We start from the raw sequence: 15,987 nt of genomic DNA on the forward strand, positions 1-15,987 counted from the left end.
CACTACCTTACAGCCAGATAGATTATGGTGTTGGGTTTCTCCAATGGCTGTCACACTTGTTGATTTGTGAGCTTCCCACAGTGGCTACATTTGGAGATAAGGGTGCTCTGGCTTTATTTCCTATCTTCCAACTCTCATTCTAGTCTGTTAAGATCCATGTTGATTTTGTCTTGATACCAGTCTCTCTGGACACATTTTTACTTTGCTCAATGCAGAGTCGTGTTTGCTGTGAACTGAAAATTGTCCATATGCACAATAGAGCAGCGGGTGTCAACAGGAAGGATTGTGATTTCTATTAAATAGTGTGGATTATCACTGTGTTCCTGATCTCTCTGGGTGACAGTAACAGTATATGCAAAGTCTTTTGGCTCGAATTTAAAAATGATAATTTCAGCTAACTATGAAGAGCAGCGCATGCAAGAAGATATATCTTTCGGTCACCATCAACATTTTTGGAGTTACCACTGACTGAAAACTTAACTGGACAAAGTCATATAAACAGTAGGGACAAGCAGGTTAAAGGCTGGGAATTCTGTAATGACTAACTTGCCTCCTGACTCCCCAAAGCCTGACCCAGATGAGGAGCGTGATGGAATGCTCCCCACTTACTTGGTTGGGAGTAGCTCCAACAACATTCAAGAAACTTGACACCATCCAGGGCAAAACAGCCCACTTGATTGGCACTACATTCACCTCTTTAAAAGTTCATTCCCTATCCACTTTTCCTACAGTTGGGGGACTTAAGGCATTTTTCAATTGTTTTGGCTCAGTGCTTGATTTTATGTTAAGATTTATATATTTAATTTTTAAAATATTTTGCATGGTTAACATTAAAATCTGTGGCTCAGGCAAACTAACTTATTTTTATCTATGCAGTGCTATTGAAAGCTGCTTTTTAGGATTAATGTCACAGGGCATCGAAGAGACACAGGGTGTGATGTCTGTAGATTTAGAGAAGTGATTATAGAGCAGGATCAATCAGATGGATGGGTGACTGTCAGGAAAAATAAGGTAGTTCAGAAGTCTCCTGTGGTTATTTCTCTTTCAAAAAGATATTCCATTTTGGGTGCTGCTGAAGGGGATAGTCTCTCTGAGGAAAATAGAAGAGGCAGTCAGATCTTGGGCACTAAGAATGAATATTATGTTAAATGGGGTTTGTCAACATTTAAAAGAATAATTGTTATGGGGGTCTTTCCTGTCAGAGGCACAGACAGAATGTTCTACAGCGGTGAGCATGAATCTAGGATTGTATGTTTCTTTCCTGGTGCCAGGGTTAGGGAAGTCTCAAAGCGGTTGAAGCATATTGTCAAAGGGGAGAGTGAGAATCTGGAAGATGTTGCAACTGTTGGTAGGAACGACATGATTAAGGAAAGGCTATGCAGAATGAATATGAGGGGTTAGGTAGAAGGTTAAAAAACAGAACTTCAAAAGAAGTAATCTCCTGGGTTATTTTCGATGCTAAAATTCTAATTAGGGAAGGAAAAATAGGGTTGAGGCGATGAAGAAGTGACATAACTTGTAGGGATTCAGATTCTTGGGTCTTTGGGATGTCTTCAGGGGTAGAAAAGACATATTCAAAAAGGATGGGTTTCAGCTGAACTGAAAGGGGACCGATATCCTGGCGGGGAGTTTTGCTAGTTCTGTATTGGGAGCCTCTAAACTATTAGGTGGTGGGTTCCTTAGTAGCAAGAAAATAGAAAGATGAGGATAGTTCTGAATCAGAAAACAGTGGGTTAATTCAGAAAACAAAGACAAGAGCAAGGCAGAATGAGGTAATTCTGAAGAATTAAACTGTATTTATTTCCATACAAGAGTTCTTACCAGTAAGGCTAATGCACTCAGGGCATAGCTACTACAGAAACATGGCTGAGGGTAGGATAGGACTGGCAGCTCAATGTTGTGTGTTTGAGATGCTATAGGAAGGATAGAAAGGAAGACATGAGATGGGGGAGGGGTGTTTTTGATTAAGAAAAACATTTCTACTGTAATTAAGATATTTCAGAGGAATCAGACAGTGAAAATGAGTAGAAATTAGAAAGGGATGATCAACTTAATGGGACTGTACTGTAGGCTCCCTCAGTAGTCAGAGGGAAATTGAGGAGCAAATATGGAGAGAGATCACAGATATATGTAAGAAAAACAGGGTTGTAATAATAGGGGATTTTAATTTTCCAAACTTTGACTGGGACTGTCATAGCATTTAAGGGTTTGGATGGTAAGGAATTTGTTAAAGAAAATTTTCTTGAAGACATTTATCAATTTGTAAATGTTCCTTCTGGAGAAGGAGCAAAACTTGACCTTCTCTTGGGAAATAAAACAGGACAAGTGACTTAAGTGTTAGAAGGATAACACTTTGGGACTAGTGATCATAATTCTATTAGTTTTAAAATAGTTACAGAAAAGGATAAGGCCCTGACTAAAGTTATAGTTTTCAATTGGAGTCAGGCAAACTTTAATGGTGTGAGACAACAACTTTCAAAAGTTGATTGGAGTAGACTATTTTGCAGTTTAAGGGATGACTGACAAGTGAGAGGCTTACAAAAATATGACAACAAGATTACAGAGGCATTCTGTTCCTGTGAGTGAAAGGTAAGGCTGGTAAAGTTAGGGACAACAAATGAATAAAGATATTGAGATTCTAGTCAAGAATAAAAAAGATTCATATTAGATATAGGGAACTGGGATCAAATAAATCTCGAGTATAAAGGGTGGAGGTGTGTTCTTAAGAGGGAAATCAGGAAAGCAAAAAGGGGATATGAGAGCGCTTTGGCAGAGAAGGTTGAGGAGAATCCAAAGAGATTCTACAAGTACACAAGGAGCAAAACAGCAACTAGAGAGAGTAGACCCCCTTAAAAATCAACAGTTGTCTTTATGTTGAACCTCAGGAGACGGGAGAGATACGAAATGAATATTTCACAACTGTTTATACTGTGGAGAAAGAAATGGTGGCTAGAGAACTCCGGGAAATAAATATTAATGTTTGGAAAATGCTTCACATTACAGTAGAGTAAGTGTGGAGGTCTCAGTAAACATAAAGTTGGATAGATCTCCAGGACCCAATCTAGTATATTCCAGGACATTGCGGTAAGTTAGAGAGGAAGTGAGGGCCCCGAGCAGAAATATTTGTATTGTCTATAACCACTAGTGAGGTGCCAGAGTACTGGAGGGTAGCTGACGTGCCTTTATTTAAGAAAGGCTGTAAGGAGAAGCCATGTGAGTCTGACATTGTTGGGTAAATGATTTAGATGAGAATATAGAAGGTGTGGTTAGTAAATTTGTGGATGACACCAAAACTAGTGGTATAGTGGACAGTGAAGAAGGTTATCTAATATTACAAAGAGATCTTAATCAATTGGATCAATGGGCTGAGGAGTGGCAGATAGTGTTCAATTTGGCTAAATGTGAGGCATTGCATTTTGCTAAAACAAACAAGGGTAGGACTTGTACATTCATGTACGGTCCTGGGCAGTGTTGTAGAACAGACACCTAAGAGTTCAGGTACATAATTCTTTGAAATTCGCATCACAGGTTGACAGGGTGGTTAAGAAGACATTCAGCACACATGCCTTCATTGCTCATACCTTTGAGTACAGGAGGTGAAATGTTATGTTGCAATCATACAGAATGTTGGTGAGGCCTCCTCTGGAGTACTGTGTGCAGTTCTGGTTGCCCTGTTATATGAAGGATATTGGGTTCAGAAAGTATTTACCAGGATGTTGTCTGGAATGGAGGATTTGAGTTCTAAAGTAGGCTGGGGCTTTTTTTCCACTGGAGTATAGGAGATTGAGGGATGACGTAATCGAGGTCTATAAAATTATGAGGGGCGTAGATAAAGTGAATAGCAAAGGCCTTTCTCCTAAGGTGGTGGGAGTTCAAATCTCCGGGGCATATTTTAAGGTAAGAGGAGAAACATTTTTAAAAAGTACGTGAGGAGCAACATTTTTACACAGAGCAGTTAGTGTGTGGAATGAACTGCCAGATGAAGTAGTGGATGTCGTTACAGTTAGAACGTTTTAAGATATTTGGATAAGTACATGAATTGGAAAGGTTTAGAGGGATATGGGTCAAATGCAGGGAAGTGGGACTAGTTGAGGGGACATAGTCTGGACTAGTTGGACTGAAGGGTCTGTTTCTGTGCTGTATGACCCTGTCTACTCTGTCTTTCTCAGCACCCACTCACATAGCACCCTCTCTCTTTCATGCACATTTCACCCCCACATACACACGGTAGCAGGAATTGTTTTTATGTTCCTGCTGAGTTTTGTGAATGCCTGTAAAGTTGTAAAGGTAAGTGGTGAGCAGCTTTGAATGGGGCCTCAAACTGAGCGGATGAAAATGCAAATTTTTTCTCACTATGTTTTCTCACTACGCTGTGTTATAAAGACAGTCTCTCTCTTGTCATAGCTAGAAGTTACTGCAATCCTGGCAAGGCTAATCATTCCTATTCAACTATGTCATGTGGAGATTCCTATTATCTGAGGCAGGAACTGTGATGAATGAAACTGCTCACTGATGTTTCCCATTAAATTCCAGAGTTTTTCAATCAATTATCAAGTTGAGGATGTTAAATAAAAAATACTCTCTCAATCTTCTAAACCACAATACTAAAATAGAGAAGCGAGTGAACGGTTTATATGAAAGACAGGTAGTTATTACTTGTTGCAGTGGGAATAGTTCAGATTTGATGTCTATCCACAGTATTATGTTGCTTTTTAGAACGTGCCTCCCTGAAACGACTCATGACTTAATGCAGCATAATTTCTGCTATGTACTTCAGTTCAACTCAGTCAGTACATCATCATGTGATTTGGAGAACAGCCCTATATATGTGTTTTACATGACAGCAAAACGGCATCAAGAGCATGTCAGAACAAAACAAGAGGAAACCTGAGCAGATCAGATTGAAGCTGTGGAGAAAACCTCAGTTAACTTTTCAACAGAACTGAAGAAAGATAGTTTCAGAGATAGTAGGAACTGCAGATGCTGGAGAATCTCAGATAACAAGATGTAGAGCTAGATGAACACAGCAGCCGAGGCAGCATCATATCCTGCTCCGATGATGCTGCTTGGCCTGCTGTGTTCATCTAGCTCTAGACCTTGCTATCTCCTGAAGAAAGAGAGTGCTATATAAGGACCCTGGAGCAGCCTTGCAATGATGTCATAGAGCTCTTCCTCATTGGGCATAAATAATATGTATGAGTGTTAAGATATAGTTGTGGAGGAGACCAACTGGCATTAAGCAGACATGTAATTTTTTAACAACCATAAGAACAGGTTTAGAGCCTGGCGTGGATCTGATTTATGATATGTTGTACCATTTTAGACATGTCTACTAAACAGTTTTGAAAATAAGCCCTAACCTGAATATTGTTCTTGATGTTACCTTCCTGACAATCTAACTTGTATCCAAACCCTTGGATGTGGGCAAAAAGAAAAGATACTACAAAAAAAATGTCAGAGCATTTTAAGCCAGTGGAAGGGACGGGGGTGGGGGGGCGGTGGTGGTGGGAGAAAGGGGAAGACAGAATAAATGAGAAGGCAGGGACATGAAATGACAAAAGATTTAATGATGCAACAGCCAAGGAGAGTGATACCTGATAAAGTGAAGAAAGAGTGGCTGTGCCCATGTGAGGCATGTGTTACTGCATTAAAAACTACCTGAATGCACCAGGAGAGAATAACAAATTCAATCAGCCTAGCAAAACCTAAAAAAAACTCGGTGGAGGCATCCTGTTGAAACGTGTGAAAACGGTGAAGGATGATGGATGATCTGTTAAATACAGAGGACGTTTGGTGTAAAATGAGGATGGAGGGAAATGTGGAGATGCATGAAGTGGATAGGGCACATTGGAGGATCTTGTGAGCTGCAAAGAATTGGAGTCTTTTGTTGAAGTAAAAGGGAGATAAGTCAGAAATGCTGGTATGGCAGCAGCATTAATTAGATCAAGGTGATGGTGCCAGAAAAACTAAATGAATAGAATGGAGTCTTTATAGGACACAGGGCATGAAGGGATAGTAGCTGTGCAAGTCCATGGATTTGGAGTAAACATTTGGAGGCAGACTATCTGAGAATCGAAAGATTCAAGGAAGGGTAAGAAAGTGTCAGGGATGGATCAGGTGAAGGTGATTGACTTTGAAGGTGGAAATTGGAAACAATGACATTTCCTAGTTCATGGCCACAGCAGGAAGCTGCACCAAGCAGTCATCAATGTAACCAGTGAAAGGAGCAGCAAGTGGGCCCCTAAGTCATACTGAAAAAAATCATGTTCCGTATATTCCTCCAAGATGGTGGACTTAGCTGTGGCCCATGTGGATACCTATAACAGCACCTTTTATTTGGGAGAGGTGAGTGCAGTTGAAAGAGAAGTTGTGCAGAGTGAAATTGAGCTCAGCCAGGTGTTGATGGATGGGAACTGGTTGGTTTTCCGTTTTTGGAAGAAGAGAACTCTCACGCCATCTTGGTGAAAGATGGAGCAGTAAAATGTTCGGGTGATCCTAGCGAAAGGGAAATAGTTAGGGCCAGAAACAGGAAACATTTGAAGTGGTGTTGAACATCGAAAAAGTTGCAGATACGCAAATAAGTTATTCAAGAAGGCAAGAAATAAGTTTTGTGGGATAGAATGGGCTGAAACAGTGATGTAATTGGGGTGGTTGTCTTATTTTGCAGACGGTTGAGTTAAGATTTCCAGGCAATCTTGGTCAGTGACCGCCCTGGGCACAATGACCTGATGCTCTGCAATGAGGTGATGGTCAAGTGGGAGATAGCAGCAAGAGGTTACATTTGGTTTTTGCTAGATTGAGGTTGGTATATCAGTGCCACACATGTCAGCAGGTTTGATGCCAATACTGGGGCTGGACCTCAAAGGACTGAGCGCAGTAAGTTCAAAGGGGACAAGATGAGCGAGTACAAGGAACAGGAGTAATAGAGGGGCTGATTGCACACGGGCAGTTCTCAACAACATGATCTCGAGAGGGTGAGGAGCCGGAAGGAGGAGTTTGGGTGAAGGGAAGATGTTGGAGACGGGTGAAGTGATACATTAAATCAGAAGACACATGGTGAAAGAGGCGGTCATGGAGGTAAAGAGGCAAGAGCTCTGTTTTGCCAAGGTTGAAATCTGGGGAAGCAAGGAGATAGGTGAGGCCTTTGCTCAGGACAAAATGCTCAGAAAAGCTAGAGAGGAGAAAGTCAGAAGATATTGTGAACATATGGCAAAGGGAGAAACTTGAGAAAGCAAAAGATGTTGGAGTGATGGAAAGAGGAGGAAGGACTGGTATTATTAAGCTGGAGAGGCCTCGAGATTTAGCAGGATGTTGTTGGGAATGGAAGGGTTTGAGTGATGAAGAAAGGCTGGATAGGTTGGGACCTTTTTTACCTGGAGCGTAGGAGTTGAGAGACTCTTGCCCCTTTACCTCCATGACTGCCTCTTTCACCATGTGTCTTCTGATTTAATGTATCACTTCACCCGCCTCCAACATCTTCCCTTCACCCAAACTCCTCTTTCCGGCTCCTCACCCTCTCGAGATCATGTTGTTGAGAACTGCCCGTGTGCAATCAGCCCCTTTATTACTCTGTTCCTTGTACTTGCTCATCTTGTCCCCTTTGAACTTACTGCGCTCAGTTCTTTGAGGTCAATGAAAGCAAGCATGCAGGTACAGCAGGCCCTGAAGAAAGCTAATGGCATGCTGGCCTTCATAACAAGAGGAATTGAGTATGGGAGCAAAGAGGTCCTTCTGCATCTGTACAGGGCCCTGGTGAGACCGCACCTGGAATATTGTGTGCAGTTCTGGTCTCCAAATTTGAGGAAGGACATTCTTGCTATTGAGGGAGTGCAGCGTAGGTTCACGAGGTCAATTCCCAGAATGGCGGGACTATCATATGTTGAAAGATTGGAGCGACTGGGCTTGTATACACTTGCGTTTAGGAGGATGAGAGGGGATCTGATTGAGGCGTATAAGATTATTAAGGGATTGGACACTCTTGGAGCAGGAAGCATGTTTCCGTTGATGGGGGAGTCCAGAACCAGAGGACACAGTTTAAAAATAAGGGGTAGGCCATTTAGAACAGAGTTGAGGAGAAACTTCTTCACCCAGAGAGTGGTGGCTATATGGAATGCTCTGCCCCAGAAGGCAGTGGAGGCCAACTCTCTGGATACTTTCAAGAAAGAGATGGATAGACCTCTTAAAGATAGTGGAATCCAGGGTTCTGGGAATAAGGCAGGAACAGGATACTGATTGTGGATGATCAGCCATGATCATAATGAATGGTGGTGCTGGCTCGAAGGGCCGAATGGCCTACACCAGCACCTATTGTCTGTTGTGACCCTTTATGGTAGTTTATAAAATGATGAGGGGTATAGATAGGGTTAATGGTAAATGCCTTTTCCCTAGGGTGGGGGGTTTAAGACTAGGGGGCACACTTTTAAGGTGAGAGGAGTGGCTTTTAAAAAGTCATGATGGGCAGAGTTTTAATACAGAGTAGTTCATGTGTGGGGTGAACTTCCAGAGGAAGTGGTGGATGTGGGCACAATTGCAATGTTTAAAAGACAATTAGATAAGTACAGAAGTAAGAAATGTTTAGGGGAATGTGGGGCTAGCTTATTTTGGGATTATGTTCAGCATGAACTGGTTGGACCAAAGGGTCTGTTTCTGTGCTGTGACTTTATGACTAGAGGTGAGCTGGTATCCATGAGCTGATAAAGCTTTGCGGTGATAGGAAGGTATATTTTTGTTAAAGCACTGAATGAAGTAGAATATACATGGAATTTGGGCCAAGTCAGCTTTAAGATACTGTCAGTCATTGTTGCTTCCAAAAGAGAATGACAGTGTACAAGTAAAGGAAGAAGGGTCTAGGCCCAAAACGTCAGCCTTCCTGCTCCTCTGATGCTGCTTGGCCTGCTTTGTTCATCCAGCTCCATACCGTGTTATCTTATTTTTAAGGAATTTTGGATGCTTAGAAAATTGTGTTATTATTACTGACTAAGATTTAAATTTAAGTTGGAATCCATAAAGAATAGTTGAAGCTAGAGGTACATTTCTTTCAATGGAATGTAACTGTGGAAGTGAACTTTTTACATAAAAACATATAAACTCAAAAAGAGAGATGAAAAGTCAAGGTTGTGAACAAAGCAGAAGACCCAGCCCAGACAAGAGCAGAACTTCTTCAAAGTGAGCATACCTGGAAGAGATTCAGCAGAGAATTAAAAACTAATACAAAAGCAAAATGCTTCAGATGCTGGAAATCGGAAGTAACAGCATACATGTATATAAAAACAAGGATACACAGCCTACTGTACAAGATGGGTTTTGAAGGTCTTGACAGGGATTAAACATAAATGGTAATCTCCAGGATTACTGAATACTCCAATTAGCCAGCCTTTTGGGAAAACATCATGACTTTTGTTATTGGCTTTCCCCAACTTTATCCAACTCCACAGCTGGAAACTTGAAGTTACAAATTGTCATTTTTAAATTTTTTTGCCTAGGGTGCATTTGTGATTTGAATAATGGCATAATAACAAGAATAACATACAGGGCTGTGGCCTGAGTGCTGGGGAACGGAATTAGGATGACTGGTATGTATTGATTTCCACATCGGTTCTATGCCTGATGTTATGCAGGTCTGATGCAAGGGAACTTCCTACCTAAACCTGTGTTGTGCCTTATGATCGTTCCTTGTTTAATCCATTCAATGAAACCTACCTTAAGGCAACCTCTGGTCATCTTGTCTCCTCGCATGTCCTCAAATTTGTATCTAGTTCAGCCTGTGAAGTGGTTAGGGTATTTTACCTTGATAAAAATGGTTACAAGTCACGAGGCAATGGTAGTGGAAGGGTTTATGTTGCAGCTGCAACAAACACTCCCCATCCCCAACCCCAATCCCGATTGAGGTCGCACAGTCTTTGGATGGAGAAGCAAGAGTCTAGCAAATACCATCTCTGGCTCCTAATAACTGTTTTGTAATTATGCCTGAGCAAACACTATAACTGTACCTACTGTGATCATCCATTAAACTACTACTTATTGTGTACGACTGAGTGCCTCTTATTAAGACTGGTTCACCCTTTACAATATACAGCTGATTTAAATTGACTTGGATGATACTCAACCCGGTATCTTCTCATCTTGCAACCTTAGCAGACTCTGGCCTGGTTAGAATGGAAGACACCCTGGGAATATAGGTGCAGTAGGTTTTTGACATGGCTGTTATGATGTGGTGGTCATGCTCCTGTCCCTCAAGCAGGTGGCTTGGGTTCAAGTCCCACCTACTCCAGAGGTGAATAGTAACACCTCTGAACAGGTTGCAGAGCAGATTTATGGAAAAGGGGATTTGTGGGTTGTGGATGAGATAATGCAACATGTCACTTCTGACGTATGAAATCAAATTCTCAGGTTACCCGATAGACCATCCTACAGCGCAGAGTGTACTCTCAGAACTGTGCACTAACATGGTGGCACAGTGGCTCAGTGGCTAGCGCTGCTGCCCCTCAGCGCCAGAGACCTGGGTTCAGTTCTGCCTTTTGTGTGGAGTTTGCACATTTTCTTCTATGTCTGTGTGGGTTTCCTCTGCATGTTCCGGCTTCCTTCCTCAGTCAAAAGATGTACAGGTTAGGTGGATTGGCTATATTAAATTACCCACAGTGTTCAGCGATGTGCAGATTAACTGGATTAGGCATTGGGAATGCAAGGTTACAGGGTAATTTGGGAGGGGAGGGTTGGTGTGGACTTGATGGGCCAAATGGCCTGCTTCCACAATGTAGGGAATCTGTGGCTCATGATTCCCTGAAATGTTTGTTGATTGGCACATAGTCTTAGTGAAAAGAGGTTTTGCATTAAGGTTCATTGCCAATTTTATGAATAACACCAGGCAACAGAGGAGAGTGATGCACAATAATCCCTGGATGCAGGGCACTGAGCTGTGGTTACAGATTTGGCTTCTGTCAGAATGAGTGTGGGAAGCTGGGAATTTTAAACATCTGTATTCACAAAACAAGTCCCAATTTTTGTTTTAATAAAAAGGTTATTTTGCTTCCTTTCCAATTTCAATGACTATATATTTTGAGGACAATGTTTCCACTCTTGGTGAAAGTTTGCAGCTGTCGTGAATTACAATTGAAGGCAGAAAAATATTCCCCTGTTGCCATTTCAGAGAAAAATGCTGCAGTAACTGGATGTGGATCAGGCCAATGTAAATAAAACAGTTCAGAATGCCCGCTTTTTTTTTCTGGCCAACATTACGTATGCTGCACACAGCGCATGCGTTTGACTATAATTTAACGCCATTCCTGCATCTGCTTTAATGGGCTGATCTCCTGACAGGCAGTCATTAGAGTACAAGTAACAACATATGGAGAAAGATAAAATGATGGACAAAAATACATAAACATGTGTATGGATTTATCTTTTTAAACATGTCAGTTAGTTTACTACTACTTGATTTGTTCTCCCTGACATCTACAAAAACATGTACTAAAACTTAACGATGATTCTGAGAGCTAAATCTCAAACTTCTCAGTCACTTGTAACCAAAAAGAACCTGCTTCTTTCAAAATGCCATTCATAAGGGAACTACAGTCTTGAAATGGAAATGCTAAAGAGTTAAAGCAAAAGGGCAGGAAGGAGACATTAAGCTCAATATATTTCACCATTCAATCTGTACCTTAACTCCATCTATTCACCTTGATTCCAATTTGCTTTATGCCTTTTCTTTTAACATTCCCATAACACACTTTTTTTTGGATGTGAACCTGGCTCAACTATTTTTTGGGGAGAAAATTGCAGAATTTGACAATTCTTCTGTGATAATGTGAGCAAACGCAAGGTCTTGCACTTTGGAAAAAAGAATACAGGCATGGACTATTTTCTGAACTGTGAGAAAAGTCATAAAGCTGAAGTACAAAGGGATCTGGGAGTGCTAGTCCAGGATTCGCTAAAGGTTAGCTTGCAGGTTGAGTCCATGATTAAGAAAGCGAATGTAATGTTGTCACTTATCTAAAGAGGGTTGGAATATAAAAGCAGTGATGCGCTTCTGAGACTTTATAAAGCAATAGTTAGGCCCCATTTAGAATAACGTGTCCAATTTTGGGCCCCACACCTCAGGAAGGACAGCAGAGATTCACACAGATGATCCCTGGAATGGTAGGCCTAACATACGATGAACGGCTGAGGATCCTGGGATTGTATTCATTAGAGTTTAGAAGGTTGAGGGGAGATCTAATAGAAACTTACAAAATAATGCATGGCTTAGAAGGGGTGGACGCTGAGAAGTTGCTCCCGTTAGGCGGGGAGACTAGGACCCGTGGGCACAGCCTTAGAATTAGCGGGGGTCAATTCAGAACGGAAACGAGGAGACTTTGCTTCAGCCAGAGAGTGGTGGGCCTGTAGAATTCATTGCCACGGAGCGCAGTGGAGGCCAGGATATTAAATGTCTTCAAGGCAGAGACTGATAATTTCTTGGTCTCTCAAGGAATTAAGGGCTACGGGGAGAGTGCGGGTAAGTGGAATTGAAATGCTCATCAGCCATGATTAAATGGCGGAGTGGACTCGATGGGCCGAAAGGAGTGGAAGTAAGGCCAATGTCTTGTGGTCTCATGGCACTCTTGAACAGCTTAGTTTCAGTTTTAATCTTGACTCTACCAGAAATCATTCTGCTGTATTTACCAGATCTGACCCTTGGATCACCTTCATCACCTCAGTTAGGTCATCCACTAATAATCAAGAGAACATCAGCTTACACGATACAACCCCTCTGATTTAACCCTTCCTTTTCCCAGTATCCTCCTTGTGAATCTGAGCTGCACCTTATCCAAGTTCAATGTACATGCTTCTTGAGAAACAAAACCAGAAATTGCTGGAAAGACTCAGCAGGTCTGGCAGCATCTGTGAAGTGAAATCGGAGTTAACATTTCGGATCTGGTGACCCTTCCTGCTTTCTGAGATTCTTTAAACAAGGACCCAACCTGAACTCTGATTATAGCTCATTTCAACCCCTGTTGAATTTCAGTCCTCTTGAACACGCGGACCAAAATTCCATTTCTCTTGTTCTGCTATTCCTATTTCACTTTTTACATCAGGGATAGGCAGGATATTCTGTTCAGACAGTTTGGGCAATTTGGGACTAACTGTAAAAGCAGCTCCTGGAAAATCAGTTTGGAGCTGGAGGAACACAGCAGATCAGGCAGCATCAAAGAAGCAGGAAAGCTGACATTTCAGGTTGGGACCCTTCTTCCTTTTCTGAAGAAGGGAACCGACCCAAAACATAAGCTTTCCTGCTCCTGTGTGTTAGCTGAGACTCCAGCATCGGCAGTTCTTATCATCACTTCAAAAATCATGATCTTTGTATTAATACCTGAATGACAAAGAAATTTGTGTACAGTAAACAGGGTCAGTGGGTTAAATATCTGTGTGGGAGAAACAGGTTTGGTCCAGTCACGGAGGATAAAGGAAACAGTACCATTAAGACGATCTTAACCAGTGTTCTAATGTGTCATGGAACTAGGGCAATAGAGAGGGCTTTAAACTATCACAGGCATCATGAGAGAAGACGAATGAATTAAGTAAAGAGGAAGAGGCAAGTCAGCATGGTAGCAAGAACGGAATCGATCATCAGAGTGCAGCAAGAAGGGGCAGAGCACAAAGTGAAGGCACCACCAGCCGATAAGGCAAGCGGTTGTGAAGATAATAGTAATTAAAATCCATTAGATAATTCTGTCTGACGTTATCAGGTAGATGGAGGACAGAAGCGGAAGTAAACAGGTATGACTGTTGGACTGAAGGGTCTGTTTCTGTGCCGTATGACTGTGACATCAGTGTAGGGAAAATGGTAACATGTCACAGAAAAGATAGGCACATAGAAAATAAAGGCAGAATTGGCCTGAGTCAACACATGAATCAACATGTCTCAGGTCCAAAGTGAATGACCTCACAGTTCCACGTTGGACTCCACCTGACAGAGTTTGTCCATGAAATCAATCAATATTCCTTGGCAGCTTTATGCTCCCACCTTCACTATTTATCCTGCCATCTAACTTGGTGCCATCAACAAAACTGAGTATATAGTAAGTTTATGATCCTTAACCCCAGCCATTTATAAATATTGTAAAGATGCCAGTGCAGCACCCCATGATGGATGCCGCAAGTGTCACATCCTGTACATTTCAGTAGTTAACTATGGTTCTGTTGTCTTCAAACTCAACCTGTGAACATGTCAATGTATTTGTCTTAAAAACCATTTAGTCCCATGTTAGTTGACACACTCGGAGAGAGACTGTTGAAGAGATTTACGATAGTGATACTAGGAATGAAGGGCTTTATTTAAGCAGAAAAAAACTTGCAATCGTCCTTTTTTAGTAAAGAGAAGTTTAATAGGAAATTTACAGGTCGGTGCAACATCGAGGGCCTGTTCTGCGCTGTATTGTTCTATGTTCTAAGTTCTATGAAGAGTTTGGACAAATAAACAGAAGCAGATTCTGCACAAGGGGTGTACGGTTAGAACTGGCAAAAGAGCCAGAGAAGAAGATGAACAATTTCTTCACACAGGTTGTTATGACATGAAGCAATGATTGAACGGGCACTAGAAGGAGAATCGATCATTACTTTCAAAGAGAATTGAGCATTTGATTAAAGGAAAAACCTACCAAATGACTGTGAAGTCAACAAAATGGGACTAATTGGATAGCTCTTTCAAAGATGCACAATGGCCTGACTAGTTGTCTTTTGTGCTTTGAATTTAAATAGGTTTTTAAGGTAAGAAATACATTCCTGGAAGTCTGCAAGAAAAATAGACAATATGTGAAACTGTAAAACTGACTGCCTGAAAGAGTTATAATTCTGAGTAACACTTCAGTACTTATTTATGCATTTCTTTTCGTATTTTCTGAGGCACTTCACAATTTACAAAAAAAAGGTAAAAATAAAAACTGTTCTCTTGCCATTGACCTTTCAAATCCAGAAGCCAGAAAGGCTGCTTATTTCAGACTGGCCTCAAACTCTGATAGGATAGTGGAGACACTTACAGCAGTGTTTAGGATGGGGTAAGAGACACCTACCCTCCCACACAAGTCCACTGAAGTCGGGGCTGTTGTTAAGTTCTCTCTGTTGTTGAGTTATTTGCATCCTCAGCCTAGCAGAGACACTGAGTAAGGCCGTTCACAGAATGTTATTTGCAACCTTCTCTTGTAATAATGGTGTCCCTACCTTAGGATCAGATGTCGTACCTGCACCTTGCCTGAATAAGTTAGTTAATTACAGATATTTGTTTGGCCAAGTCATTGAGTGTATTTAAGATTAAAATAGATCCTTGATATTAGTAAGGGTTATGAGGAGAAGGCAAGAGAATGGGGTTGAGAAACAATAACAGCCATGATCGAATGGCTTAACTCTGCTCGTATATGTAACGGTCTAGTATGGATGTGATGTGGCCACCTGGACAGGCAGATATTATGTCTCCAGCTGCTTTTGTGGACTGGAGTCCTAGGGTTATTGTTTAGAGTGACTGTTGGGAACCCAGTCAGGTATTTTTGGGAGAAATATTCACCACTTAGTTTGGTATTCCTTTCCCTGAAGCCTTATGGGACAGAGGATTGTCAAAAAGGGTGCTCATAGTCATAATCTCCATGAAGGGTGGGGTGATCCCTTGCTGCTATGTTCTTTGTTATGGTTAAGAATGGAGGTCACCTTGGTATAACCAATAGGATGGGATTCATACAGCACAAAAACAGACTCTCTGGTCCTACTAGTCTATGCCCACCAAGTTTCCCCAAACTAAACAAGCCCCAATTGCCTACATTTGATCTCTATCCTTCTAAACATATTTTAAATCATGCAGCTGTCCTAATATCTTTTAATTGTTGTAACTGTACCTGCTTCTACCACTTCCTCTCGCAGTTCATTTCACATACGAACAACCCTCTGTGAAATTGCTGCCCTTCTGGTCCCTTTTTAAATCTTTCTCCTCTCACCCTCACCTTTAGAAATTTGCCCTCTAATTTA

At 41.5% G+C, this 15,987-nt stretch overlaps 1 protein-coding gene across 3 annotated transcripts in view; it reads left to right on the top strand.

The window, feature by feature from the left end:
• gas7b (growth arrest-specific 7b) overlaps positions 1-15,987 on the top strand; it is a 411,941-nt gene that overhangs the window by 373,915 nt on the left and 22,039 nt on the right. The gene's annotated exons all lie outside the window — the stretch shown is intronic.

Source organism: Stegostoma tigrinum, chromosome 22 (genome assembly GCF_030684315.1).
Source record: "Stegostoma tigrinum isolate sSteTig4 chromosome 22, sSteTig4.hap1, whole genome shotgun sequence".
In the NCBI taxonomy this organism is placed as follows: Eukaryota; Metazoa; Chordata; class Chondrichthyes; order Orectolobiformes; family Stegostomatidae; genus Stegostoma; species Stegostoma tigrinum.